The sequence below is a fragment of the Carassius carassius genome, chromosome 38 (genome assembly GCF_963082965.1).
Source record: "Carassius carassius chromosome 38, fCarCar2.1, whole genome shotgun sequence".
NCBI classification, from domain to species: domain Eukaryota; kingdom Metazoa; phylum Chordata; class Actinopteri; order Cypriniformes; family Cyprinidae; genus Carassius; species Carassius carassius.
This window is the reverse complement of record NC_081792.1, coordinates 3,764,829-3,779,339: the sequence shown is the minus strand read 5'-3', so window position 1 is coordinate 3,779,339 and position 14,511 is coordinate 3,764,829. Positions and strand designations below refer to the sequence as shown.

The 14,511-nt window shown below is 43.7% G+C and overlaps 13 non-coding genes across 13 annotated transcripts; 8 read left to right on the top strand and 5 right to left on the bottom strand.

Annotated features, from left to right (window-relative positions):
- The first annotated feature begins 86 nt into the window (after positions 1-86).
- Positions 87-159, top strand: trnar-acg (transfer RNA arginine (anticodon ACG)). The gene has a single exon. It is a non-coding gene; the product is annotated as a tRNA-Arg (tRNA).
- Positions 160-1,401: 1,242 nt separating this feature from the next.
- Positions 1,402-1,473, bottom strand: trnae-cuc (transfer RNA glutamic acid (anticodon CUC)). Its single transcript has one exon. It is a non-coding gene; the product is annotated as a tRNA-Glu (tRNA).
- A 155-nt stretch (positions 1,474-1,628) lies between these two features.
- On the top strand, positions 1,629-1,701 carry trnar-acg (transfer RNA arginine (anticodon ACG)). The gene has a single exon. It is a non-coding gene; the product is annotated as a tRNA-Arg (tRNA).
- A 1,048-nt stretch (positions 1,702-2,749) lies between these two features.
- trnay-gua (transfer RNA tyrosine (anticodon GUA)) lies at positions 2,750-2,837 on the top strand. Its single transcript is given in 2 exon segments — positions 2,750-2,786; positions 2,802-2,837. It is a non-coding gene; the product is annotated as a tRNA-Tyr (tRNA).
- A 105-nt stretch (positions 2,838-2,942) lies between these two features.
- trnae-cuc (transfer RNA glutamic acid (anticodon CUC)) lies at positions 2,943-3,014 on the bottom strand. The gene has a single exon. It is a non-coding gene; the product is annotated as a tRNA-Glu (tRNA).
- Positions 3,015-3,137: 123 nt separating this feature from the next.
- On the top strand, positions 3,138-3,210 carry trnar-acg (transfer RNA arginine (anticodon ACG)). Its single transcript has one exon. It is a non-coding gene; the product is annotated as a tRNA-Arg (tRNA).
- A 1,243-nt stretch (positions 3,211-4,453) lies between these two features.
- trnae-cuc (transfer RNA glutamic acid (anticodon CUC)) lies at positions 4,454-4,525 on the bottom strand. Its single transcript has one exon. It is a non-coding gene; the product is annotated as a tRNA-Glu (tRNA).
- Positions 4,526-4,672: 147 nt separating this feature from the next.
- On the top strand, positions 4,673-4,745 carry trnac-aca (transfer RNA cysteine (anticodon ACA)). The gene has a single exon. It is a non-coding gene; the product is annotated as a tRNA-Cys (tRNA).
- A 1,244-nt stretch (positions 4,746-5,989) lies between these two features.
- trnae-cuc (transfer RNA glutamic acid (anticodon CUC)) lies at positions 5,990-6,061 on the bottom strand. The gene has a single exon. It is a non-coding gene; the product is annotated as a tRNA-Glu (tRNA).
- A 1,416-nt stretch (positions 6,062-7,477) lies between these two features.
- trnae-cuc (transfer RNA glutamic acid (anticodon CUC)) lies at positions 7,478-7,549 on the bottom strand. The gene has a single exon. It is a non-coding gene; the product is annotated as a tRNA-Glu (tRNA).
- Positions 7,550-7,696: 147 nt separating this feature from the next.
- trnar-acg (transfer RNA arginine (anticodon ACG)) lies at positions 7,697-7,769 on the top strand. Its single transcript has one exon. It is a non-coding gene; the product is annotated as a tRNA-Arg (tRNA).
- A 3,470-nt stretch (positions 7,770-11,239) lies between these two features.
- On the top strand, positions 11,240-11,312 carry trnar-acg (transfer RNA arginine (anticodon ACG)). Its single transcript has one exon. It is a non-coding gene; the product is annotated as a tRNA-Arg (tRNA).
- Positions 11,313-12,361: 1,049 nt separating this feature from the next.
- Positions 12,362-12,449, top strand: trnay-gua (transfer RNA tyrosine (anticodon GUA)). The gene is given in 2 exon segments: positions 12,362-12,398; positions 12,414-12,449. It is a non-coding gene; the product is annotated as a tRNA-Tyr (tRNA).
- The last annotated feature ends 2,062 nt before the right edge of the window (positions 12,450-14,511 follow it).

Sequence of the window (14,511 nt, the reverse complement as noted above, 5' to 3'; positions counted from 1 at the left end):
AGGTGAGAATAAGCAGACAGCAATGCTTGCCACTGTCTCATCTAAAACCAACAACTCTGTAGCAATCAGGGGTCTTTACTATTGGTGGGCCAGTGGCGCAATGGATAACGTGTCTGACTACGGATCAGAAGATTCTAGGTTCGACTCCTGGCTGGCTCGCTCTGTGCTTGTTTTTCTACGGCTTATTTTGTTGTTGGGTTTTTTTCTCTTCTCCAAAATCCAGAAGAAAAGGCAAATCTTCAGGCATTCTTCTTTTTTTCCAAAAAAGACATATTCTGAACACCCTTTCCGATGTCTAGGGAAGACACGGACATGCTTCGGTATTGCCATTCGTCTCACAAGCACTCCGACAAGCTTGGCGATTATAGGGGAAATAAAGTGCAGGCTGGCAGCCAGTTGATTTTCGAATTAACAATTTCATCGCTACTCTGTAACTGCTTCATTACTTTGAAGGGTATAATGCCATGTGGTTTTGATGTCATGGGCTTGCCATTTTGAAGCCTTATCACTAATTGTCACCTGGACATTTAGAATAAGTTGTAAACAGAGTTAAACTGAAGGAGCGAATAATCAGCAACTTTGCCGATTACAAATTGGTCTCACTTTCATTGTTACCCTCACAATGTCGTTTTTGTATCTTGACAGAGTGACAATAGGCAGTTTTTCCTCTAGATAACGGTTGCCGTGTGTGTTTTCAAATGGATGACACAAGTATTTTCACCTGGAAAAGAGCTTAATTACCAGTTCGAGGTATCAGTTCAGCAATCACAGGAATCTGCCCAAATAAACTGAACTCCCGGTGTGAGTAAAAAAAAACAGATCCCTTGAATGCATGCAACACTATATAATTCAGAAAACCGTCCTTTTGGATAATTCTTGTTTTGCCAAATTATTATCACATTGTTACAGTCGCAGACCTAAAGCAACAGGCCACTACAAGATCCTGCGCCCACACTGACCACATGTATGGAAAGTGCGCCAGAAGCCAATGGCCAGTTTAAGGTTTCCAAATCCCATATGGTCTAGCGCTTAGGATTCCTGGTTTTCACCCAGGCGGCCTAGGTTTGACTCCCGGTATGGGAACGCATGCTCCTTTTTGATTCCCTCCTCAAAGATCCAGCACATCTTCCTGCACCAGAAGTGACCTTTTGGCCAGCAGTAGAGCTACAAGACCGTGATATGTCGAGATTCTGTCTAACACTTTACCCCTTTGATAGCTCAGCTGGTAGACCGGAGGACTGTAGGTTGGAGTGTTGGCAATCCTTAGGTCACTGGTTCGACTCCGGCTCGAAGGAGGTCTTTTTTTTCAAGTGCTCACCATTTTTTTGGTTTGGAGCTGGCCTTCTCGCAGCTGTAAGCAGAGCTAGAATTCGCAGTCCACAATTGGAAGCCAAAAGAGCTTTCCCTGACCGGGAATCGAACCCGGGCCGCGGCGGTGAGAGCGCCGAATCCTAACCACTAGAACACCAGGGAGGGGCTGGTGGGCCGGTGGGCTGGTGGGCCGGTGGGCTGGAGGGTTGGCGGGCTTACCTCCTGAAAACAAGGTGAGAATAAGCAGACAGCAATGCTTGCCACTGTCTCATCTAAAACCAACAACTCTGTAGCAATCAGGGGTGTTTACTATTGGTGGGCCAGTGGCGCAATGGATAACGTGTCTGACTACGGATCAGAAGATTCTAGGTTCGACTCCTGGCTGGCTCGCTCTGTGCTTGTTTTTCTCCGGCTTATTTTGTTGTTGTGTTTTTTTCTCTTCTCCAAAATCCAGAAGAAAAGGCAAATCTTCAGGCATTCTTCTTTTTTTCCAAAAAAGACATATTCTGCACACCCTTTTCGATGTCTAGGGAAGACACTGACATGCTTCGGTATTGCCATTCGTCTCACAAGCACTCCGACAAGCTCGGCGATTATAGGGGAAATAAACTGCAGGCTGGCAGCCAGTTGATTTTCGAATGAACAATTTCATCGCTACTCTGTAACTGCTTCATTACTTTTTTGAAGGGTATAATGCCATGTGGTTTTGATGTCATGGGCTTGCCATTTTGAAGCCTTATCACTAATTGCCACCTGGAAATTTAGAATAAGTTGTAAACTGATTTAAACTGAAGGAGCGAATAATCAGCAACTTTGCCGATTAAAAATTGGTCTCACTTTCATTGTTACCCTCACAATGTCATTTTTGTATCTTGACAGAGTGACAATAGGCAGTGTTTCCTCTAGATAACGGTTGCCGTGTGTGTTTTCAAATGGATGACACAAGTATTTTCACCTGGAGCTTAATTACCAGTTCGAGGTATCAATTCAGCAATCACAGGAATCTGCCCAAATAAACTGAACTCCCGGGGTGAGTAAAAAAAAAACAGATCCCTTGAATGCATGCAACACTATATAATTCAGAAAACCGTCCTTTTGGATAATTCTTGTTTTGCCAAATTATTATCACATTGTTACAGTCGCAGACCTAAAGCAACAGGCCACTACAAGATCCTGCGCCCACACTGACCACATGTATGGAAAGTGCGCCAGAAGCCAATGGCCAGTTTAAGGTTTCCAAAATCCCATATGGTCTAGCGCTTAGGATTTCTGGTTTTCACCCAGGCGGCCTAGGTTTGACTCCCGGTATGGGAACGCATGCTCCTTTTTGATTCCCTCCTCAAAAATCCAACACATCTTCCTGCAGCAGAAGTGACTTTTTGGCCAGCAGTAGAGCTACAAGACCGTGATATGTCGAGGTTCTGTCTAACACTTTGCCCCTTTGATAGCTCAGCTGGTAGAGCGGGGGACTGTAGGTTGGAGTGCTGGCAATCCTTAGGTCGCTGGTTCGATTCCGGCTCGAAGGAGGTCATTTTTTCAAGTGCTCACCATTTTTTTGGTTTGGAGCTGGCTTTCTCGCAGCTGTTAGCAGAGCTAGAATTCGCAGTCCATAATTGGAAGCCAAAAGAGCTTTCCCTGACCGGGAATCGAACCCAGGCGGCGGCAGTGAGAGCGCCGAATCCTAACCACTAGACCACCAGGGAGGGGCTGGTGGGTTGGTGGGCTTACCTCCTGAAAACAAGGTGAGAATAAGCAGACAGCAATGCTTGCCACTGTCTCATCTAAAACCAACAACTCTGTAGCAATCAGGGGTCTTTACTATTGGTGGGCCAGTGGCGCAATGGATAACGCGTCTGACTACGGATCAGAAGATTCTAGGTTCGACTCCTGGCTGGCTTGCTCTGTGCTTGTTTTTCTCCAGCTTATTTTATTGTTGTGTTTTTTTTCTCTTCTCCAAAATCCAGAAGAAAAGGCAAATCTTCAGGCATTCTGCTTTTTTTCCAAAATAGACATATTCTGCACACCCTTTTCGATGTCTAGGAAAGACACGGACATGCTTCGGTATTGCCATTCGTCTCACAAGCACTCCGACAAGCTCGGCGATTATAGGGGAAATAAACTGCAGGCTGGCAGCCAGTTGATTTTCGAATGAACAATTGCATCGCTACTCTGTAACTGCTTCATTACTTTGAAGGGTATAATGCCATGTGGTTTTGATGTCATCGGCTTGCCTTTTTGAAGCCTTATCACTAATTGTCACCTGGACATTTAGAATAAGTTGTAAACAGAGTTAAACTGAAGGAGCGAATAATCAGCAACTTTGCCGATTACAAATTGGTCTCACTTTCATTGTTACCCTCACAATGTCATTTTTGTATCTTGACAGAGTGACAATAGGCAGTTTTTCCTCTAGATAGCGGTTGCCGTGTCTGTTTTCAAATGGATGACACAAGTATTTTCACCTGGAAAAGAGCTTAATTACCAGTTCGAGGTATCAGTTCAGCAATCACAGGAATCTGCCCAAATAAACTGAACTCCCGGGGTGAGTAAAAAAAAACAGATCCCTTGAATGCATACAACACTATATAATTCAGAAAACCGTCCTTTTGGATAATTCTTGTTTTGCCAAATTATTATCACATTGTTACAGTCGCAGACCTAAAGCAACAGGCCACTACAAGATCCTGCGCCCACACTGACCACATGTATGGAAAGTGCGCCAGAAGCCAATGGCCAGTTTAAGGTTTCCAAATCCCATATGGTCTAGCGCTTAGGATTCCTGGTTTTCACCCAGGCGGCCTAGGTTTGACTCCCGGTATGGGAACGCATGCTCCTTTTTGATTCCCTCCTCAAAGATCCAGCACATCTTCCTGCACCAGAAGTGACTTTTTGGCCAGCAGTAGAGCATCAAGACCGTGATATGTCGAGGTTCTGTCTAACACTTTGCCCTTTTGATAGCTCAGATGGTAGAGCGGAGGACTGTAGGTTGGAGTGTTGACAATCCTTAGGTCGCTGGTTCGACTCCGGCTCGAAGGAGGTCTTTTTTTTCAAGTGCTCACCATTTTTTTGGTTTGGAGCTGGCTTTCTTGCAGCTGTTAGCAGAGCTAGAATTCGCAGTCCACAATTGGAAGCCAAAAGAGCTTTCCCTGACCGGGAATCGAACCCGGGCAGCGGCGGTGAGAGCGCCGTATCCTAACCACTAGACCACCAGGAAGGGGCTGAGGGGCTGGGGGGCTGGTGGGCTGGTGGGTTGGTGGGCTTACCTCCTGAAAACAAGGTGAGAATAAGCAGACAGCAATTCTTGCCATTGTCTCATCTAAAACCAACAACTCTGTAGCAATCAGGGGTCTTTACTATTGGTGGGCCAGTGGCGCAATGGATAACGCGTCTGACTACAGATCAGAAGATCCTAGGTTTGACTCCTGGCTGGCTCGCTCTGTGCTTGTTGTTCTCCGGCTTATTTTGTTGTTGTGTTTTTTTTCTCTTCTCCAAAATCCAGAAGAAAAGGCAAATCTTCAGGCATTCTTCTTTTTTTCCAAAAAAGACATATTCTGCACATCCTTTTCGAAGTCTAGGGAAGACACGGACATGCTTCGGTATTGCCATTCGTCTCACAAGCACTCCGACAAGCTCGGCGATTATAGGGGAAATAAACTGCAGGCTGGCAGCCAGTTGATTTTCGAATGAACAATTTCATCGCTACTCTGTAACTGCTTCATTACTTTGAAGGGTATAATGCCATGTGGTTTTGATGTCATGGACTTGCCATTTCGAAGCCTTATCACTAATTGTCACCTGGACATTTAGAATAAGTTGTAAACAGAGTTAAACTGAAGGAGCGAATAATCAGCAACTTTGCCGATTACAAATTGGTCTCACTTTCATTGTTACCCTCACAATGTCGTTTTTGTATCTTGACAGAGTGACAATAGGCAGTTTTTCCTCTAGATAACGGTTGCCGTGTGTGTTTTCAAATGGATGACACAAGTATTTTCACCTGGAAAAGAGCTTAATTACCAGTTCGAGGTATCAGTTCAGCAATCACAGGAATCTGCCCAAATAAACTGAACTCTCGGGGTGAGTAAAAAAAAAACAGATCCCTTGAATGCATGCAACACTATATAATTCAGAAAACCGTCCTTTTGGATAATTCTTGTTTTGCCAAATTATTATCACATTGTTACAGTCGCAGACCTAAAGCAACAGGCCACTACAAGATCCTGCGCCCACACTGACCATATGTATGGAAAGTGCGCCAGAAGCCAATGGCCAGTTTAAGGTTTCCAAATCCCATATGGTCTAGCGCTTAGGATTCCTGGTTTTCACCCAGGCGGCCTAGGTTTGACTCCCGGTATGGGAACGCATGCTCCTTTTTGATTCCCTCCTCAAAAATCCAGCACATCTTCCTGCACCAGAAGTGACTTTTTGGCCAGCAGTAGAGCTACAAGACCGTGATATGTCGAGATTCTGTCTAACACTTTGCCCCTTTGATAGCTCAGCTGGTAGACCGGAGGACTGTAGGTTGGAGTGTTGGCAATCCTTAGGTCGCTGGTTCGACTCCGGCTTGAAGGAGGTCTTTTTTTTCAAGTGCTCACCATTTTTTTGGTTTGGAGCTGGCTTTCTCGCAGCTGTTAGCAGAGCTAGAATTCGCAGTCCACAATTGGAAGCCAAAAGAGCTTTCCCTGACCGGGAATCGAACCCGGGCCGCGGCGGTGAGATCGCCGAATCCTAACCACTAGACCACCAGGGAGGGGCTGGTGGGCTGGTGGGCTGGTGGGCTTACCTCCTGAAAACAAGGTGTGAATAAGCAGACAGCAATGCTTGCCAATTTCACATCTAAAACCAACAACTCTGTATCAATCAGGGGTCTTTACTATTGGTGGGCCAATGGCGCAATGGATAACGCGTCTGACTACGGATCAGAAGATTCTAGGTTTGACTCCTGGCTGGCTCGCTCTGTGCTTGTTTTTCTCCGGCTTATTTTGTTGTTGTGTTTTTTTCTCTACTCCAAAATCCAGAAGAAAAGGCAAATCTTCAGGCATTCTTCTTTTTTTACAAAAAAGACATATTCTGCACACCCTTTCCGATGTCTAGGGAAGACACGGACATGCTTCGGTATTGTCATTCGTCTCACAAGCACTCCGACAAGCTCGGCGATTAAAGGGGAAATAAACTGTAGGCTGGCAGCCAGTTGATTTTCGAATGAACAATTTCATCGCTACTCTGTAACTGCTTCATTACTTTGAAGGGTGTAATGCCATGTTGTTTTGATGTCACGGGCTTGCCATTTTGAAGCCTTATCACTAATTGCCACCTGGACATTGAGAATAAATTGTAATCTGCATTAAACTGAACGAGCGAATAATCAGCAACTTTGTGGATAAAAAAACTTTCATTATTACCACAATAACTTTGTGGTCTCACTTTCATTATTAACCTCACAATATGTCAATTTTGTACCTTGACAGACCGATGATAGGCAGATTTTCATCTAGATAACGGTTGCAATGTGTGTTTTCAGATGCATGACACAAGTATTTTCACCTGGACAAGAGCTTAATTACCAGTTCAAGGTATCAATTCAGCAATCACAGGAATCTGCCCAAAAAAAACTGAACCCCCGGGGTGAGTAAAAAAAACAGATCCCTTGAATGCATACAACACTATATAATTCAGAAAACCGTCCTTTTGGATAATTCTTGTTTTGACAAATTATTATCACATTGTTACAGTCGCAGACCTAAAGCAACAGGCCACTACAAGATCCTGCGCCCACACTGACCACATGTATGGAAAGTGCGCCACTGGCCAGTTTAAGGTGTCCAAATACCATATGGTCTAGCAGTTAGGATTCCTGGTTTTATCCCAGGCGGCCCGGGTTCGACTCCCGGTATGGGAACGCATGCTTCTTTTTGCTTCCCTCCTCAAAAATCCAGCACATCTTCCTGCACCAGATGTCGAGGTTCTGTCTAACACTTTGCCCCTTCGGTAGCTTAGCTGGTAGAGTGGAGGACTGTAGGTTGGAGTCTTGGCAATCCTTAGGTCGCTGGCTCGAAGGAGGTCTTTTTTTCAAGTGCTCACCATTTTTTTTTGGTTTGGAGCTGGCTCTCTCGCAGCTGTTAGCAGAGCTTGAATTCGCAGTCCACAATTGGAAGCCAAAATAGCTTTCCCTGACCGGAAATCGAACCCAGGACACGGCGGTGAGAGCGCCGAATCCTAACCACTAGACCACCAGGGAGGGGCTGGTGGGCTGGTGGGCTGGTGGTCTGTTGGGCTGGTAGGCTTACCTCCTGATAACAAGGTGAGAATAAGCAGACAGCAATGCTTGCCACTGTCACATCTAAAACCAACAACTCTGTAGCAATCGGGAGTCTCTACTATCGGTGGGCCAGTGGCGCAATGGATAACGTGTCTGACTACGGATCAGAAGATTCTAGGTTCGACTCCTGGCTGACTCACTCTGTGCTTGTTTTTCTCCGGCTTATTTTGTTGTTGTGTTTTTTTTTTTCTCCAAAATCTAGAAGAAAAGGCAAATCTCCAGGCATTCTTCTTTTTTTCCAAAAAAGACATATTCTGCACACCCATTCCGATGTCTAGGGGAGACACAGACATGCTTCCGTATTGCCATTCGTATGTCAATTTTGGACCTTGACAGACCGACGATAGACAGTTTTTCATCTAGATAACGGTTGTAATGTGTGTTTTTAGATGCATGACACAAGTATTTTCACCTGGACAAGAGCTTAATTACCAGTTCAAGGTATCAATTCAGCAATCACAGGACTCTGGCCAAAAAACTGAACCCCCGGGGTGAGTCAACAAACATGTCCCTTGAATGCATGTAACACTATTCATTTCTGTAAACCACACTGGCCAGATTTAATGAAAGTGGCCCACAAGCTTGTGCCCAGTTAAAGCTGGCCAGTTCCCATATGGTCTAGCAGTTAGCATTCCTGGATTTCTCCCATGCAGCCAGGGGTGGACTCCCGTGATGGGAAAGCTTGATCTTTTTTGCTTCTCTCCTCAAAAAGCCAGCACATCTTCCTGCACCAGAAGTGACTTTTTGGACAAAAGTAGAGCTACAGAACCCTGATAGATTGAGGTTCTGATGTCTATGGGGAGTCGTGTAACATGCTTCGGTATTGCCATTCATCACACAAACACTCCGACAAGCTCGGCGATTAAAGGGGGAATAAACTGCAGGCTGGCAGCCAGTTGATTTTCGAATGAACAATTTCATCGCTACTCTGTAACTGCTTCATTACTTTGAAGGGTGTAATGCCATGTTGTTTTGATGTCACGGGCTTGCCATTTTGAAGCCTTATCACTAATTGCCACCTGGACATTGAGAATAAATTGTAATCTGCATTAAACTGAACGAGCGAATAATCAGCAACTTTGTGGATAAAAAAACTTTCATTATTACCACATTAACTTTGTGGTCTCACTTTCATTATTAACCTCACAATATGTCAATTTTGTACCTTGACAGACCGATGATAGGCAGATTTTCATCTAGATAACGGTTGCAATGTGTGTTTTCAGATGCATGACACAAGTATTTTCACCTGGACAAGAGCTTAATTACCAGTTCAAGGTATCAATTCAGCAATCACAGGAATCTGCCCAAAAAAAACTGAACCCCCGGGGTGAGTAAAAAAAACAGATCCCTTGAATGCATACAACACTATATAATTCAGAAAACCGTCCTTTTGGATAATTCTTGTTTTGCCAAATTATTATCACATTGTTACAGTCGCAGACCTAAAGCAACAGGCCACTACAAGATCCTGCGCCCACACTGACCACATGTATGGAAAGTGCGCCAGAAGCCAATGGCCAGTTTAAGGTTTCCAAATCCAATATGGTCTAGCGCTTAGGATTCCTGGTTTTCACCCAGGCGGCCCAGGTTTGACTCACGGTATGGGAACGCATGCTCCTTTTTGATTCCCTCCTCAAAAATCCAGCACATCTTCCTGCACCAGAAGTGACTTTTTCGCCAGCAGTAGAGCTACAAGACCGTGATATGTCGAGGTTCTGTCTCACAATTTGCCCCTTTGATAGCTCAGCTGGTAGAGCGGAGGACTGTAGGTTGGAGTATTGGCAATCCTTAGGTCGCTGGTTCGATGGAGGTCATTTTTCAAGTGCTCACCATTTTTTTGGTTTGGAGCTGGCTTTCTCGCAGCTGTTAGCAGAGCTAGAATTCGCAGTCCACAATTGGAAGCCAAAAGAGCTTTCCCTGACCGGGAATCAAACCCAGGCGGCGGCGGTGAGAGCGCTGAATCCTAACCACTAGACCACCAGGGAGGGGCTGGTGGGTTGGTGGGCTTACCTCCTGAAAACAAGGTGAGAATAAGCAGACAGCAATGCTTGCCACTGTCTCATCTAAAACCAACAACTCTGTAGCAATCAGGGGTCTTTACTATTGGTGGGCCAGTGGCGCGAAGGATAACGCGTCTGACTACGGATCAGAAGATTCTAGATTCGACTCCTGGCTGGCTCGCTCTGTGCTTGTTTTTCTCCGGCTTATTTTGTTGTTGTGTTTTTTTCTCTTCTCCAAAATCCAGAAGAAAAGGCAAATCTTCAGGCATTCTTCTTTTTTTCCAAAAAAGACATATTCTGCACACCCTTTTCGATGTCTAGGGAAGACACGGACATGCTTCGGTATTGCCATTCGTCTCACAAGCACTCCGACAAGCTCGGCGATTATAGGGGAAATAAACTGCAGGCTGGCAGCCAGTTGATTTTCGAATGAACAATTTCATCGCTACTCTGTAACTGCTTCATTATTTTGAAGGGTATAATGCCATGTGGTTTTGATGTCATGGGCTTGCCATTTTGAAGCCTTATCACTAATTGTCACCTGGACATTTAGAATAAGTTGTAAACAGAGTTAAACTGAAGGAGCGAATAATCAGCAACTTTGCCGATTACAAATTGGTCTCACTTTCATTGTTACCCTCACAATGTCATTTTTGTATCTTGACAGAGTGACAATAGGCAGTTTTTCCTCTAGATAACGGTTGCTGTGTGTGTTTTCAAATGGATGACACAAGTATTTTCACCTGGAAAAGAGCTTAATTGCCAGTTTGAGGTATCAGTTCAGCAATCACAGGAATCTGCCCAAATAAACTGAACTCCCGGGGTGAGTAAAAAAAAAACAAATCCCTTGAATGCATACAACACTATATAATTCAGAAAACCATCCTTTTGGATAATTCTTGTTTTGCCAAATTATTATCACATTGTTACAGTCGCAGACCTAAAGCAACAGGCCACTACAAGATCCTGCGCCCACACTGACCACATGTATGGAAAGTGCGCCAGAAGCCAATGGCCAGTTTAAGGTTTCCAAATCCAATATGGTCTAGCGCTTAGGATTCCTGGTTTTCACTCAGGCGGCCCAGGTTTGACTCCCGGTATGGGAACGCATGCTCCTTTTTGATTCCCTCCTCAAAAATCCAGCACATCTTCCTGCACCAGAAGTGACTTTTTCGCCAGCAGTAGAGCTACAAGACCGTGATATGTCGAGGTTCTGTCTCACAATTTGCCCCTTTGATAGCTCAGCTGGTAGAGCGGAGGACTGTAGGTTGGAGTATTGGCAATCCTTAGGTCGCTGGTTCGACGGAGGTCATCTTTCAAGTGCTCACCATTTTTTTGGTTTGGAGCTGGCTTTCTCGCAGCTGTTAGCAGAGCTAGAATTCGCAGTCCACAATTGGAAGCCAAAAGAGCTTTCCCTGACCGGGAATCGAAACCAGGCGGCAGCGGTGAGAGCGCCGAATCCTAACCACTAGACCACCAGGGAGGGGGTGGTGGGTTGGTGGGCTTACCTCCTGAAAACAAGGTGAGAATAAGCAGACAGCAATGCTTGCCACTGTCTCATCTAAAACCAACAACTCTGTAGCAATCAGGGGTCTTTATTATTGGTGGGCCAGTGGCGCAATGGATAACGCGTCTGACTACGGATCAGAAGATTCTAGGTTCGACTCCTGGCTGGCTCGCTCTGTGCTTGTTTTTCTCCGGCTTATTTTGTTGTTGTGTTTTTTTTCTCTTCTCCAAAATCCAGAAGAAAAGGCAAATCTTCAGGCATTCTTCTTTTTTTCCAAAAAAGACATATTCTGCACACCCTTTTCGATGTCTAGGGAAGAAACGAACATGCTTCGGTATTGCAATTCGTCTCACAAGCACTCCGACAAGCTAGGCGATTATAGGGGAAATAAACTGCAGGCTGGAAGCCAGTTGATTTTCGAATGAACAATTTCATCGCTACTCTGTAACTGCTTCATTACTTTGAAGGGTATAATGCCATGTGGTTTTGATGTCATGGGCTTGCCATTTTGAAGCCTTATCACTAATTGTCACCTGGACATTTAGAATAAGTTGTAAACAGAGTTAAACTGAAGGAGCGAATAATCAGCAACTTTGCCGATTACAAATTGGTCTCACTTTCATTGTTACCCTCACAATGTCATTTTTGTATCTTGACAGAGTGACAATAGGCAGTTTTTCCTCTAGATAGCGGTTGCCGTGTGTGTTTTCAAATGGATGACACAAGTATTTTCACCTGGAAAAGAGCTTAATTACCAGTTCGAGGTATCAGTTCAGCAATCACAGGAATCTGCCCAAAAAAACTGAACTCCCGGGGTGAGTAAAAAAAAACAGATCCCTTGAATGCATACAACACTATATAATTCAGAAATCCGTCCTTTTGGATAATTCTTGTTTTGCCAAATTATTATCACATTGTTACAGTCGCAGATCTAAAGCAACAGGCCACTACAAGATCCTGCGCCCACACTGACCACATGTATGGAAAGTGCGCCAGAAGCCAATGGCCAGTTTAAGGTTTCCAAATTCCATATGGTCTAGCGCTTAGGATTCCTGGTTTTCACCCAGGCGGCCCAGTTTTGACTCCCGGTATGGGAACGCATACTCCTTTTTGATTCCCTCCTCAAAAATCCAGCACATCTTCCTGCACCAGAAGTGACTTTTTGGCCAGCAGTAGAGCTACAAGACCGTGATATGTCGAGGTTCTGTCTAACACTTTGCCCCTTCGATAGCTCAGCTGGTAGAGCGGAGGACTGTAGGTTGGAGTGTTGGCAATCCTTAGGTCGCTGGTTCGACTCCGGCTCGAAGGAGGTCTTTTTTTCAAGTGCTCACCATTTTTTTGGTTTGGAGCTGGCTTTCTCGCAGCTGTTAGCAGAGCTTGAATTCGCAGTCCACAATTGGAAGCCAAAAGAGCTTTCCCTGACCGGTAATCAAACCTGGGCCGCGGCGGTGAGAGCGCTGAATCCTAACCACTAGACCACCAGGGATGGGCTGGTGGGCTGGTGGGCTGGTGGGCTGGTGGGCTGATGGGCTGATGGGCTGGTGGGCTGGTGGGCTTACCTCCTGAAAACAAGGTGTGAATAAGCAGACAGCAATGCTTGCCAATTTCACATCTAAAACCAACAACTCTGTAGCAATCAGGGGTCTTTACTATTGGTGGGCCAGTGGCGCTCCATGTCACCTGTAGGTCGTGGTTATTCTTTGTTATGACAGCCAATCACGTTCCCGGCTGCAACCATGAAATTTATGTTTTAGCCAATCGGCGCTCGTATCGCAACCGCGAATTGGCCAATCAGCGCTAGTATCGTAACCGCGAATTAGCCAATCAGCGCTCGTATCGCAACCGTGATTCCGCCCAGTAACAACAAGAAATTGACCAATCAGCGCTCGTTCCTCAACCGTGATTCTTCATAGTAACAAGTTATCAACAACAATTGATAACGTCAAAAACCCCCGGAGACTTGCGGATCACGGCTGAAGAAGAAGATAACGGTCATCGATTAATTTCTAACCAACATTTGCAATGTAAGTGAATCTTTTATCAATAAAAAAGTAACACTTACAACACTGGTGCACAAATATCCATTAATTTATACTTAACGAATGCACAGATAATCATGAGTTAATGTAAACGAATGCAGGACTAACTTAAACCATTAATTAATGATTACTACATCAGCAACTAATAAACATTCTATATGTTTCATAGATAAATTAATAAATACAATTTTATTAGTTAAATTTACTTTAATGTATTAGTTCCTTAATAACATTATATTAACTAATGACGTAAATGTATATTTTAATTACTACAGTGGCCAAAGCTATTTACTTCAACTTCCAGTTGTCAGCTTTAATTAATCATTAGCTAATGATTTTCAAAGGAATCATTTTATGACTTTACATGTTGAGGTAAAGAGCTATTAACCAATTGTTAATATGTTATTGTGGTTATGGATTTTTTTAAATTAGTCATGTACCTCAACAAGTAAAGTTAAAGTAATAACATAATAATATCTTTACAAATTATTATCTAATGATTCATTAATGATATAATTTTACACTGTTAATATAATATAATATAATATAATATAATATAATATAATATAATATAATATAATATAATATAATATAATATAATATAATATAATATAATATAATATAATATAATATAATATAATATAATATAATATAATATAATATAATATAATTTGATCAATGCTGCTGGGCAACTTTGGTTAATATTGCCATCAACAGGCAACCAGGTAAGACACAGAGCGCAAGATTGATCTGAAATATCCAGATTGAAATTTGTTACCCATTCTCAGTGGGGAACGTACCCAAGAAACACTTCTCAAAATTTTTTGTATCATCAGCCTTAATGTAACCATGGCTGCTTTGCAGGTCTAGAAACAAATCAACAAGAGTTCAACTTCTGTTTTCTTCTTTCAATATGAAAGATAAGATTTATGATATGGATCAGCTGTCTTCAGCAGACTGCAAGAATCAATAATTCATAATACAATGTTAATCTCAATAAAGTAGCCATTTCACAAAAGCAGTAATACATTAGACGACTGCTGTGTGATCTCAGCTGTGTCATGCTGCTGCGTCATAGTCATGACAAATAGTAGTTGATCTTTTGTATTGCTTAAATGTTTATTAATATCTGTTGTTTTATGTTTCCCAGGTTCAGCAGGCGTGGCAAGTCACAGGAACAGGAGATTTTGAAGCAGGGTATCCAAGCCCCAGACGCACCCATGGCAGGACCCGAGACGCTTCCTGCAACTATGCAGAAAGGACCAACTCTGTATCCAGGCAATTTGGCTGAGCCTCACCTTTTTATCCTGCCACCAAACACTGCTGGGAAGG